The 10,952-nt window shown below is 34.5% G+C and overlaps 1 long non-coding RNA gene across 1 annotated transcript in view; it reads left to right on the forward strand.

Moving 5' to 3' along the window:
• LOC145664598 (uncharacterized) overlaps positions 1 to 10,746 on the forward strand; it is a 44,304-nt gene extending 33,558 nt beyond the window's left edge. Inside the window, exon 2 of the long non-coding RNA XR_014127474.1 lies at positions 10,109 to 10,746. This is a non-coding gene — a long non-coding RNA (uncharacterized LOC145664598). The remainder of the gene's footprint in view (positions 1 to 10,108) is intronic.
• The last annotated feature ends 206 nt before the right edge of the window (positions 10,747 to 10,952 follow it).

Here is a 10,952-nt window from a genome sequence, read left to right on the forward strand (position 1 = left end):
AAAACACGTCATGTGAAAGGGGAAGGTGCAGTGAACGGTAGCACAACAACTCATTGATTCCAGAAATTTCGTGCAAGTTGTAAAAATGTCGAAGATTAGCTAACATCCGGCCGCCCTAGGGATTCTGAGGTCATGCGACATGCCATTGAGAAAAATCCATCCATGAACACAATGATTGCCAAATCAACTCCGCATATCCCAGTTCATTGTAGGACATCACCTTCATAAATTCGGGAAAATCATTAAGAACTGCCACATCATGTCACATGAGTTGACTCCAGCTCAGAGAGTGAATATGTGCCGACAACTGCTGGAAAATACTGGTTCTGCTTTTTCAAAATCCGAATGTGTGAAAACAGTGGTTGAGCAACCGGCAACTTCCAGAACTGGTCATCAAATAGGGCCGTTTCAAGCATAAATTCATGCTCTTTGTGTAATGGATCTACGTGAAAGTGCCTACTTCGAGTTCGTTCTTAACGGTCGTAACGTAAATATCGACCTTTCTTCCAAACAGCTGAAGCGGATGTATGTTGCACTACGCTAAAATACCCCGAATTGGTGAATCAAAAAGCGCGCCCTCATGTAACAGGATAATGCAAAATCACACTTGGTTCGAAAAACGCAATAATTGTTTCTTTTAGGATATTGATGGCACTGAACTGATACCACATCCAGCATATAATCCTGATCTTGCCCCTTCGGATTACTATCTGTTTCTTTTAATGGAACACTTCCTAAAATCACGACAATTCATCAAACAACAGGAAATGGAAACAGCAATGACTGATTTCTTTCCCTCTAGGGTCAAGATTTGGTATCAACGTTGAATCGAGGAATAGGCAGGAAGCTAGCTGCAGAGAGTCTAAGACGATGGGCTATACTTTGAGTGTTAACTTGCTTTGATTGTACTAGTAAATACAGATACTTTGTGTACCAGAATGTTGTAAGATTTATGACTCAGCCTTGTAGAAACAAAACACAAATCTCCTTTGTTATTCACTGCTTTCGTATCAAAAAGAATTCACTATGTTCAAACCTTATATTTCTAGATATATGACCAAATCTTATGTTGCTAGGTATATTAGTTGGACTGGGCGCCTATGAGTGAGCCCTTTCATTCTTTTATATAATATCTCAGATTGATTGTCCCTTTCAGGAGTGAAATTTTCGAAAATATGTGTCTCCTTATTTTCATCTAAGAGTTACTAAATCAAATTTTAACCTATACTAAGCATTTTCTGAATAAAAACAAAAAGGGAAAATTCGGATATCACTGAAATGAACCTCGTTTTCCTTTTTAGAAGCGGAACTTTTGATAACATTGTAACACGTATTCTCTTATTTTGAACTAAGAGTTTATATGCCGAGTTTCACAACTTCAACTTAGCTGAATTCTCACATTGGGCAGTTTCTTAATTAAGAAATATAATTTTGATACTATAGAAATGACCTCGTTTTCCTTCTTAGGAGGAAAATTTTCGAAAATACTGAAAAGCATATTCCATTATTCTTATTTAAGAGTTTATATACAAAATATCAGATGAACAACTTAAACGAATCTCCAAATTCGGAATTTTATGAATAAGTAGTGGGAAATTACAATATGAAAAAAGTCCCCTTTTTCCCTTTAGGAGCGGAATATTCAGAAACGCGCAGACACGTTTTTCCTTATTTGTAAATGCAGAGTTTCATCTCTCTAACTTCAAGGATTCGTGAGATACACTATTCTTGGCAAGAAAGTTCAACCTACTTTTTTTTAACATTCTTAGAATATGAATTTTCGAAAATTCTTCCTTATGTCTTGCTTTCGTAACAAAGGAGTATTCTGTCCAAATTTCAAGATGTAGGTATAGCCAGAGTGATGATGAGTCACTCACTTAGAGACACTTTTTATATAATTGTATAAATTTTTAAAAATCCAAATACCAAATTTCTCGTTTCTATAGCTTGAGAGATTCCGAGATACGAATATCTTATTATATATCGTATTATATTATCGTATCTTAATAATATCGTATTATAATCGTACTATCTTTTCTTCCGCCCACTTCATTTTTTGTTCTTCTAGATCAAATACCAGAAATTACTAATATGCCGCATTATTTTAAATGAGAAGTCCAAATACCAAAATTTACATAGGCATCTTATAAAATGCCTTTTCGAGATATAGGCATCTTATTACAATAAATTCAATCCCAAACCATTTCTTTCTCACCTCTTTTGTTTATCTTTTAGCTGAAATATGTATTTAAAAAAACACGGAAACATGTGTTGGATTATTTTAAAAGAGAAATTCAAATACCGAATTTCATGTCTCTAAGTTTAGATTTCTAGATATAGTTAACTTATAATAATTATAATCCCACCCTTTTTTCTCACTCATTTTCTTCTCTTCCTGATTATTTATGAAAAAACGTATATTATTATTTTAAATGAAGTTAATATACCAAAATTCATGGTCTTTAACCTTTACAGATTCGGAGATAACGGACATTTTAATATAAAAAATGCCAGTCCTATTCCTCTCTGTCACAAATCCTATGTACTGTTCAAATTTCAAGTTTCTACACTGTTAAGCCATTTCTTATCCGTGCATCGAGAAAATCTTCTAGTAGAAACGAGATTTAACACTTTTCATTCATAAGGAAAACATAGGTTGAGTTCCGCTTTATACAACCTCCTTCACTTCCCTTTTGTTTCTCATGAACAAGAATTTCTATTCTCGTTTGTGAGAAAAGGTTTTCTCGGTTGTCAGATAAGAAACGGTTACTCAAATTTAAGAAAGTAGCTTCAGTGCCTGACCTAGCTTTCGGTTAGTCAGTCACTTAGAACTTCTCCTTCTACATATAGAGATTATGTTAAAAAGATCGTGAAGTGTGGATACACTATATCAGATATATCTTATATTATTAGATGTTAAAGTGTTATTACTACTCAAAATATCAGGTATTACATGTATGAACATGGGTTTGTTTGAACTCATCTTTGACGAAATTATGAATACGTCACTGGGATACAATATGTCGCATCGTTTCGCCTAACAAATTAGCCCATAAAATAATTTTATTTTCTGATTTGCTCCCGTAATTTTAGACAAAATAAGGATCCTTGCTTTGACCAAAATGATGGACAATTAAAAAATTGCAGAAATAAAACTGAACGAAAATCTCAAAAGAAAATGCTCTACTATGTGAAGAATTGAGAAAATGGTAAACCTATAATTATTCGACGTGACGTTGACCCCGACAGTAACGTTTCGACAGCACTATGAACTTTTGAGGAAACTAGTCTGTGCTGGGGTCACTATGGCCAAATTTTATACGTAAATTCTGCTGCTGGGGCCTCCGGGCAAGTGGCCATCGAGCCCAAGCGTTACGACGGCCCTGATGCCCCGATAAATATGTTTAATTTTGCAGATAGCTATCAACTAAACTAGAGGGAAATAAGAAAACTATGAAGATGCGGTAGATGCAATTTTTTAATGAAGCCTGTCTTTATTTTTCATGGCTTTCGGACATCAAATTAATTAGGGATTAAAAGTAAACAATTTAATAACCAAAAATCTCCTAATCTAAGCCTTCTAGAGGAATAAAATGACAGTGGAGCCGCGGTTGCTCACTCAGTGGTAGAGCGTTCATCTGTGGTGCATGGGGTCATTGGTTACCTCCAGTTCGTGCCAAGTGGGATTTGTGGTGGACAAACACTGTGTGCTTGGGTTTTCTCGGTGTTCTGCAGTTTCCTTCTATTTTCTTCATTCCACTCTTTCGTTTATTATTATCGCTTCCCTTAGCGTCAGAGCATAATCGTGGAACATTAAACTAAATAAGATAAACTCAGGAGAGATCGCGCGGGGGCCAGATGAGGGGGATGTAAGGGGATAGCGAGTTCTAACGAGTGGAGAATTGACATCTTTGCAAACAGAGTCATCAGTTAAATTCACATGTTTATTGAATCTGTTCGCTGGGAAGTATGCTGGAAGTTTTGCTTAAATAATGCAAAATAAGTGCACACATTTTCCCAAACGTTCGGTATAAATTCAAAGAAGATTGTGATGTTAAATAATCAAGAGTGATGCGAATTGGAGTTAGTTCATTGCTGAAACTTGCGTTGTACGTTGTTAGCCACCAGTCTGGAAAATTCACCCAAGCTATGCGGGTTCCTTATCCTCCACCCAAATAGGATAGTTCGAGTAATAATGAAATAGAAATGATTACGCAGACATTCATTGAAAGCAATTATACGAAAAATGGCGTAATGCAGGTAAATAACATATTATTCGTGAATGTCATACTTGAGAAAATAACGAGAAAATATGCAATAACTACAATTCCTTACTGTAGGTACATCAGACCTGTAGCTAAGAATGGTAAGGGGGATCAAGCCCCTGAAACCACCTTCAGACCCTTGAAACTCTGAATGTAGCACCTATGCATAAAGAATGAACTCAAGTCAGTCCCTCCAAAAACGATCTGGGCTCCCCCTGTTTTAGTGCTTTGGCTACGGGTCTGAGATAAATGTTTGTTTCAATCCGTTAAGTAAATGTCTATTTCAAGGTTGTTTGTAATTTTGGTACCACAGTTTATAACTACGTGCCTATATCAACTAAAGTATCATACAATAGCATGCAAATGTTCACTATCAGTTTTGTCATGCTTCTAAAACATATTTTATGTTTCCTTCATCATGTTTTTGCAGTATTGCAGTCGTGCGTGATCTCCTATCCATGTGCGCGATATTCCCGACCCCTGTAGAAGAGACCACAAAAAATAGGGGTTTTGAAAAACGACTACCGCTAAGAGCGCAGTTAATTTTAACAATGATTGCGAGTCTGATATTGTGCACAATATACCTAAGTACACAGTGCTTCATTCTTACCAATTTTGCTAGAATATTGGCTATTTTATTCAAGTTTTGTTAAATTGTGCGCGAACTATTCTTATTTACCCTATACTATATATATGATAGCGTCGAAATATGAAAATAAATATTTTTCATTGTTTTTAAATCTGCTTTTTAAAGCACCAAGTTGATCATTCACCCCTTTCAGCTTCTATTTCTGAGCTACATCCCAGTGAGAGTTTCGTTCTTTACTTGCTCACGTTTCTTTTCTTCAACAAATCTGTGTGTTTGGATGATGCCTGAAGAGCCATCTTCCAGTTTAACATGAAATTCAAGCGGGTATCGAACCCGAGTCATGTGCTATGCATATAGCTACGTGGAGGTTTTGTATCGACTCATATGTATAACCACAACACTAAGGGCATTGATTCTACACGGTAGTGCAAAAGCTAGCGACACCTAATTACAACATAAGATTAGTCGCATTGAACTTATTTGTATAAAACAATATGATATTAATATCTTTGTAGCAAATGACTTGTGTATTTGAGCTTTAGAGGCTTATCAATCCTACCACATTTTCCCATCAAATTTTCTAGAAAACACAAACTTCTACATAGTTAACGGACTAATTCTGAGATTATCTTTATTCTTGCTTAATTCGTCATCTAAGCCTATTAAATCCTAATTGAATTAATTGTTTATTTTTTCAGAATGGAAAACGTATCGACAACACAAATTATTACTCTACCCGTGGTATTTTCTAAGTACTAAATAATTACATAGAGAATGAATAATTTTTACTTTGCAATATAGAATTAATTTTTACTTCCGTTCCTATTTAACAAATTGCTTCGAGATTTTTTCCCCCTTGATTGGAGGTTTTCACTAAATAGTGGTTTGATATAAAAGAAGTGCGCACCATAATAAAGAATTTTTCTATACAATGTTTTCATATGTTAGCACATTTTAAGTTTTCAAAACAGTAGATCTGAATGATTTTGATATACACTTTTAAGGATTGTTCATTTAAAAAGATTACAAAATTAACATATTTGAATAAACATAGAAAACATCTTACTTCACCCATATTTTTAAATGACAAACCACTGAATCCCACATTGAGCTTTTGCTTGTTTTCTGTTTTCTTTTATTTTTACTTTTTTTTTGTCACATTCGTAAATATGTTTATATTCTACATTTATATCCTGAAGAACATGACAAAAGAAATGATGGGACTGCTACGTCAAGTGGTCAAGATCAAGAGGTTAGCTGAAGATTGTTGTGCATGGAAGCTTTTCAGATTGAGGCAAGTGACCTGCCACTTATGATATAATACACATGATGATGATTATCATTGTAACTCCTCATTTCTCGGGAACACGATTTCTTCGTAGATATATAGTATAAAGTTAAAAGAGGATCTTTTCCGCCACTTCATCAGTATTTTTTAGTACTGATGTAACTCCTTCTTCTAGTATTTTCCCTCGTACAGTATTTGTAATATCCAATTTCTTTTGTAGCACATGAGTACCTCTGTTTAATAATCTTCATTTTGTTCTACTTCCGATCCACCATTTGAACGTAACTTGCTGGAGACGGGGCCGAATCAATACCTCCTTAGATTCCGGCGAGAAGAGAAACCGAGGACCTTATCGTATTTCATATTGTTCAGTTATAATAGGGCCATTCCATGTGACGGAACGGGACATTTTGAACACATTTTCACGACGTCGTTTACTTGGTACTATCAACAGTGAGCAACGTCAATCCCTAATTGTTTTTGAAATAAAAGAGGAAAGTGTACTTTGTATTTCTGTATCAGTATATACGTAATGATATTCACACTATTGCCTATAGATACATTTAAGTGCTTCTGACGAAATAGGACTCGGAACATTAAAGCAGTTTCAGATAAGGGTACTTGGGTTGACATTTCTGTGAAGTAACTCAAGCATTCTTTCTCATAATCTTATCGATTACAGTACTAGTTACTTCCTTCAAAATAGTGCGGGTTCAGTGCTGGCAATTGATTAGTTTGGGTAACACTATGAATTGTATTAGTGACGGAACGGGACAAAGAATGTGACGGAAAAGAACACCACTGGGAAATAAAGTATGAGACAATTAATATTTTTCAAACGTATGTTTTTTTTTTCTTTTACTAAAATACTAATATCAAATGAAACTATAATATACTAATACAATGTGTGATATAAAATATGTAGTATATAATATACTACGATGAAACTAATACAATGTCTGACATAAAATATGTAGAATATAATTTACTACAATGAAACTATAATATACTAATATGACTAAAAGACTGACAACTAATACAAAGCCGAATACTCATGTTCACAACTGAAGAATTTATTCCGTGGATGTTACATCTACCTCACGGAAAAAGCATCTTTCACGACCGTCGATGTCAGGAGTCGGAAGATATTTTAAAATATCGGTGTTCGGTGTCCAAAAAGTATCGCTTCCTTTTAGAACGAACTTCGAGTCTCCAGTACCGGTAGTTTTTCTCATGAATGACACCTCGCTTTCTGCAGCATCCGTTGAAACAATTTATCCGATGAATTGTTTAACAGACTTCTTGCCAGTGACGTAAACAACAACAAATGTCTCTACTTGAAGCTGAGGCTCTGTACGATCAGTTGATTTATCAGCATCGAATTGGGTTTCAGAAACCTTGAGCTGGAAGTTAAGTTTAACTTCAGAAAGCGAATTTATTTTATAATACATTACATATGATAACACTGCTTCAATATAGTGGACTGACTGTGTGTCTGGAATTGCCTGGATGTCCTGCATCCTCGGACGAAACAGAACTGTTGTTGAGTTTGACATTGTAGCTAGACACGCGGTAATGTTGTGAGGCAGAGGAAGGTAAATGGAATCTTGCACTTTGAAAGCACATAATGTTCTAATCTTCAACGCTACTCAAAACATTCCAAACCTCAGTTTAATTTAAAGGGGTATGGTACGCAAACCGAAAAGGAATATATTCAAAAACTTTCAAGAGATCCATGCCGACTGTAGTGTACTACGTCAACCACTACTAACCCCACCACTCTCGGATTCACCATTTCATTCTTATCAGAGAAGCATGTTCTGTGCTGGAAGAACATCAAACATAAATTTCACTAATTGACTGTTTCTTTTCAATAGCAATAAGAGAAATGTATTCTATTGCATTGCAAAATATAGCCTTGAATGGTATCCCTGGTTCGATCCTAGCTCGCGCCAAGTGAACTGTGTGGTGGACAAACACTGTGTGCGTGCGCTTTCTAGGAATTCTCCCGTTTCCTCGCACTCTCTTCATTCTACCATTTCATTCATTTCTCATCATCACTGTCTTCTTTAGCCTAACCGGCATAATCGTGGAACGTAAAACTCAACGATTTATTTATTTATTTTTTCATTTTTATAATCTTGCACTAAAATGTAGATCAGGTTGCAGCGCTCTTATTTTTCTATACCGTGTTTCTTATGAGAATACCAATTTAAATTGCGACATGTTAACCATTTTTCTATCACTTTCGTTGACGCTTTAATCCGTTATGTACGTGATGGAACAGAGCAGATTTTCAGTTTATGATTGTGGCGGTTTTAAAGACATGCACCAAAAGTGAAGTACCTCGTGAATCTTGTCCATTCGTGGTTGCTTATCCTCTGTTATATTACGTTCCAAATATAAATACTATCAAAACTGTTTGAAATTTTTAATAATTTGTGACGGAACGGGACAACTCGCACATTGATATTTTAAATGGAAGCATGACTTGTTTGTATGTCTTTTCAAGGTAAGAAATATTTAACTGCTCATAAAGTATATTACAAAGTGAACATTGAACAAATTTTCACATAAACGCAGCCAAGCCTTACCGTGCTAAATCAGATTTCTCTAGGATAAAATTTTCAGCAAGTCAAATATCCGGACGTCATCTTGCTTTAAAAGGCGGGATTGCCCTTTAAACAATATTGGCAGTCAATAATCAAGCTTGTTACCGGAACTCTAACGCAAGTACTAACAAAATAAGCAAACACCAAGTTTCTAAAATAAAAAATTAATTTTGGGGATATTGGTTTCCCTTTCCGTGGAATGCCCCAATAGTAACGACATACTCACTGATCTCTAAATCTCAAGTAGTTCTATTTATTATTATAAAGGCGATACGCAAAACAAAAATAACACAAAAAATCACTATTTCCTACTCATATGTTTCCTCATAACGAAACTAACATTATAAAGTGATCTTTCTCCAATTTGATGTGACAAAATTATGTATTAGACCATTGAAGATAATATTTTGTAATATCGTATGTGTGTCATGCTGTTTCTGAATTTATTTTGAGTAATTACATTGTAGAAAATTATCATTCACCGCAGACATCAGTAACTATCGTTGAAAGAGAAATTTTCTTAGCGATTTCCATATTAGAGAACACGAGAAATACATATAAGTGAATTTCTTAAGGAATGCACCAAGTCAAGTTAATATTAATTCCTTAAAAGTAACTCACAACTTAGCAACGATATAAAAATAAGATTCAATAGCATTTTATTTAACCAGGGTTTTTGCAAGGGAGTTTGAAAATGACAATTGACAAAGCTAACTTAAGACTTTTTTTTCGTATAATTCTAAATTCTATCATCGTATTTTCATAAGATTTTTTGTTTGTTTTAGGATTATGTAGTACTCCATATCGAGCGCTGATATTTTATTTGGCTTCTCTATTAAATAGAAGCATTAAGAAACCGGGGCCACTAAGGAGTGGGTTTGCCGCTACAGTAAAACGGATCTTTAAATCACTTGAAGTATTTTTTCTCGACTTCTTTCGTACCACTTCCCTTTCCATCAGGATTATGATTTGTTTTCGCCTCCTGCTTAGGATAAAGTGTTGTTTCTATATCAGATATTTTCGAAACAATAATAATCTTATTTTTTTATTTGAGAGATAAAATGGGAACCACATAGAATGGAGTTTTTAATGATGTTTTATACTTTGTGCTAATGAAAAAACGAAAGTTAATTGTTTCCGTTCGTTGATAATTTCTTTTTTTTAAAAAAATGTGCGCAATTAAATGTCCTACTGGATTGAAGCTGATATTATAAACAAATCATGTGTAGATAATAAATATTTGACAAAATAAATCACAAAATTTATAAATTTTGTGATTTTATATATATATATTATAAAATACATTATTTGTTGTTATTTATTTATTTATTTCCAACAATAATTTACATTTCAGATTCATGAAGTTCCTTCCACACTTGAAGAAAATGTCAATCGGTGAGGTTAGCAACTCTGTTGTGACAGTTTGAAATACTGAAAGAAAAGAGAGGAAACGAGTGAGGAAACACAAGACCAGGAACCGATGCTGCTGCCACCTGTTATCCAAACTAGGAGTTTTAATTCACTTCTGGGATGTGTTCAACGTGAGTGACTGAATGGGCGTGGTTAACAAGCAGGCTTCAAGTTAAAATTAAAAAAAGAGCACAAAAAATACGAGTAAGTGTAAAAGGGGAAGGGAGAAGGGTGAAAAACTGGACTTGATTGGACAGTCACAGCGGAAACCAATCTTTTTCCCGCAAAGGGCAACTTCCGTTTTCAGTTAATGGCTACATTTCCCACTCCACGACTATCTCATCTCAATGTAGTCAGCACTTACTTTATTTTTTTATTTATTTTTTTTATAACATGACGAATATAAAACGCCAATGTTTACCAGTCACATTAGGAGAATCTGTAACCTGTCAAACTTAACCAATGCGTATGCTTTCACAACATAAATTACTACAGTCTTGCCATTCACCACTTTTGCTTTCGCTAGTTAGTTTTCAAAAATTAATAAAAGGCAAAATAAAATAAATCTCGTTAGTTCATTAATATTTGTTATAAATAATTTTAAGCTCCCAGAGCCCTTCTTTTATCCTTAGGTTAAGCCCTGAATCTCAATAAATTCAAGAACAACAACGAAACAATCTATTAAATAATGAAATTCGAAAATTGGGCCTTGCGTAACAGACATCCTTTATACAATATCATTCCTATATATTAATGCTTTATTTATAAATATGATTAGATAAATATGG

This window comes from Thermobia domestica, chromosome 11 (genome assembly GCF_964235325.1).
Source record: "Thermobia domestica chromosome 11, izTheDome1.hap1.1, whole genome shotgun sequence".
In the NCBI taxonomy this organism is placed as follows: Eukaryota; Metazoa; Arthropoda; class Insecta; order Zygentoma; family Lepismatidae; genus Thermobia; species Thermobia domestica.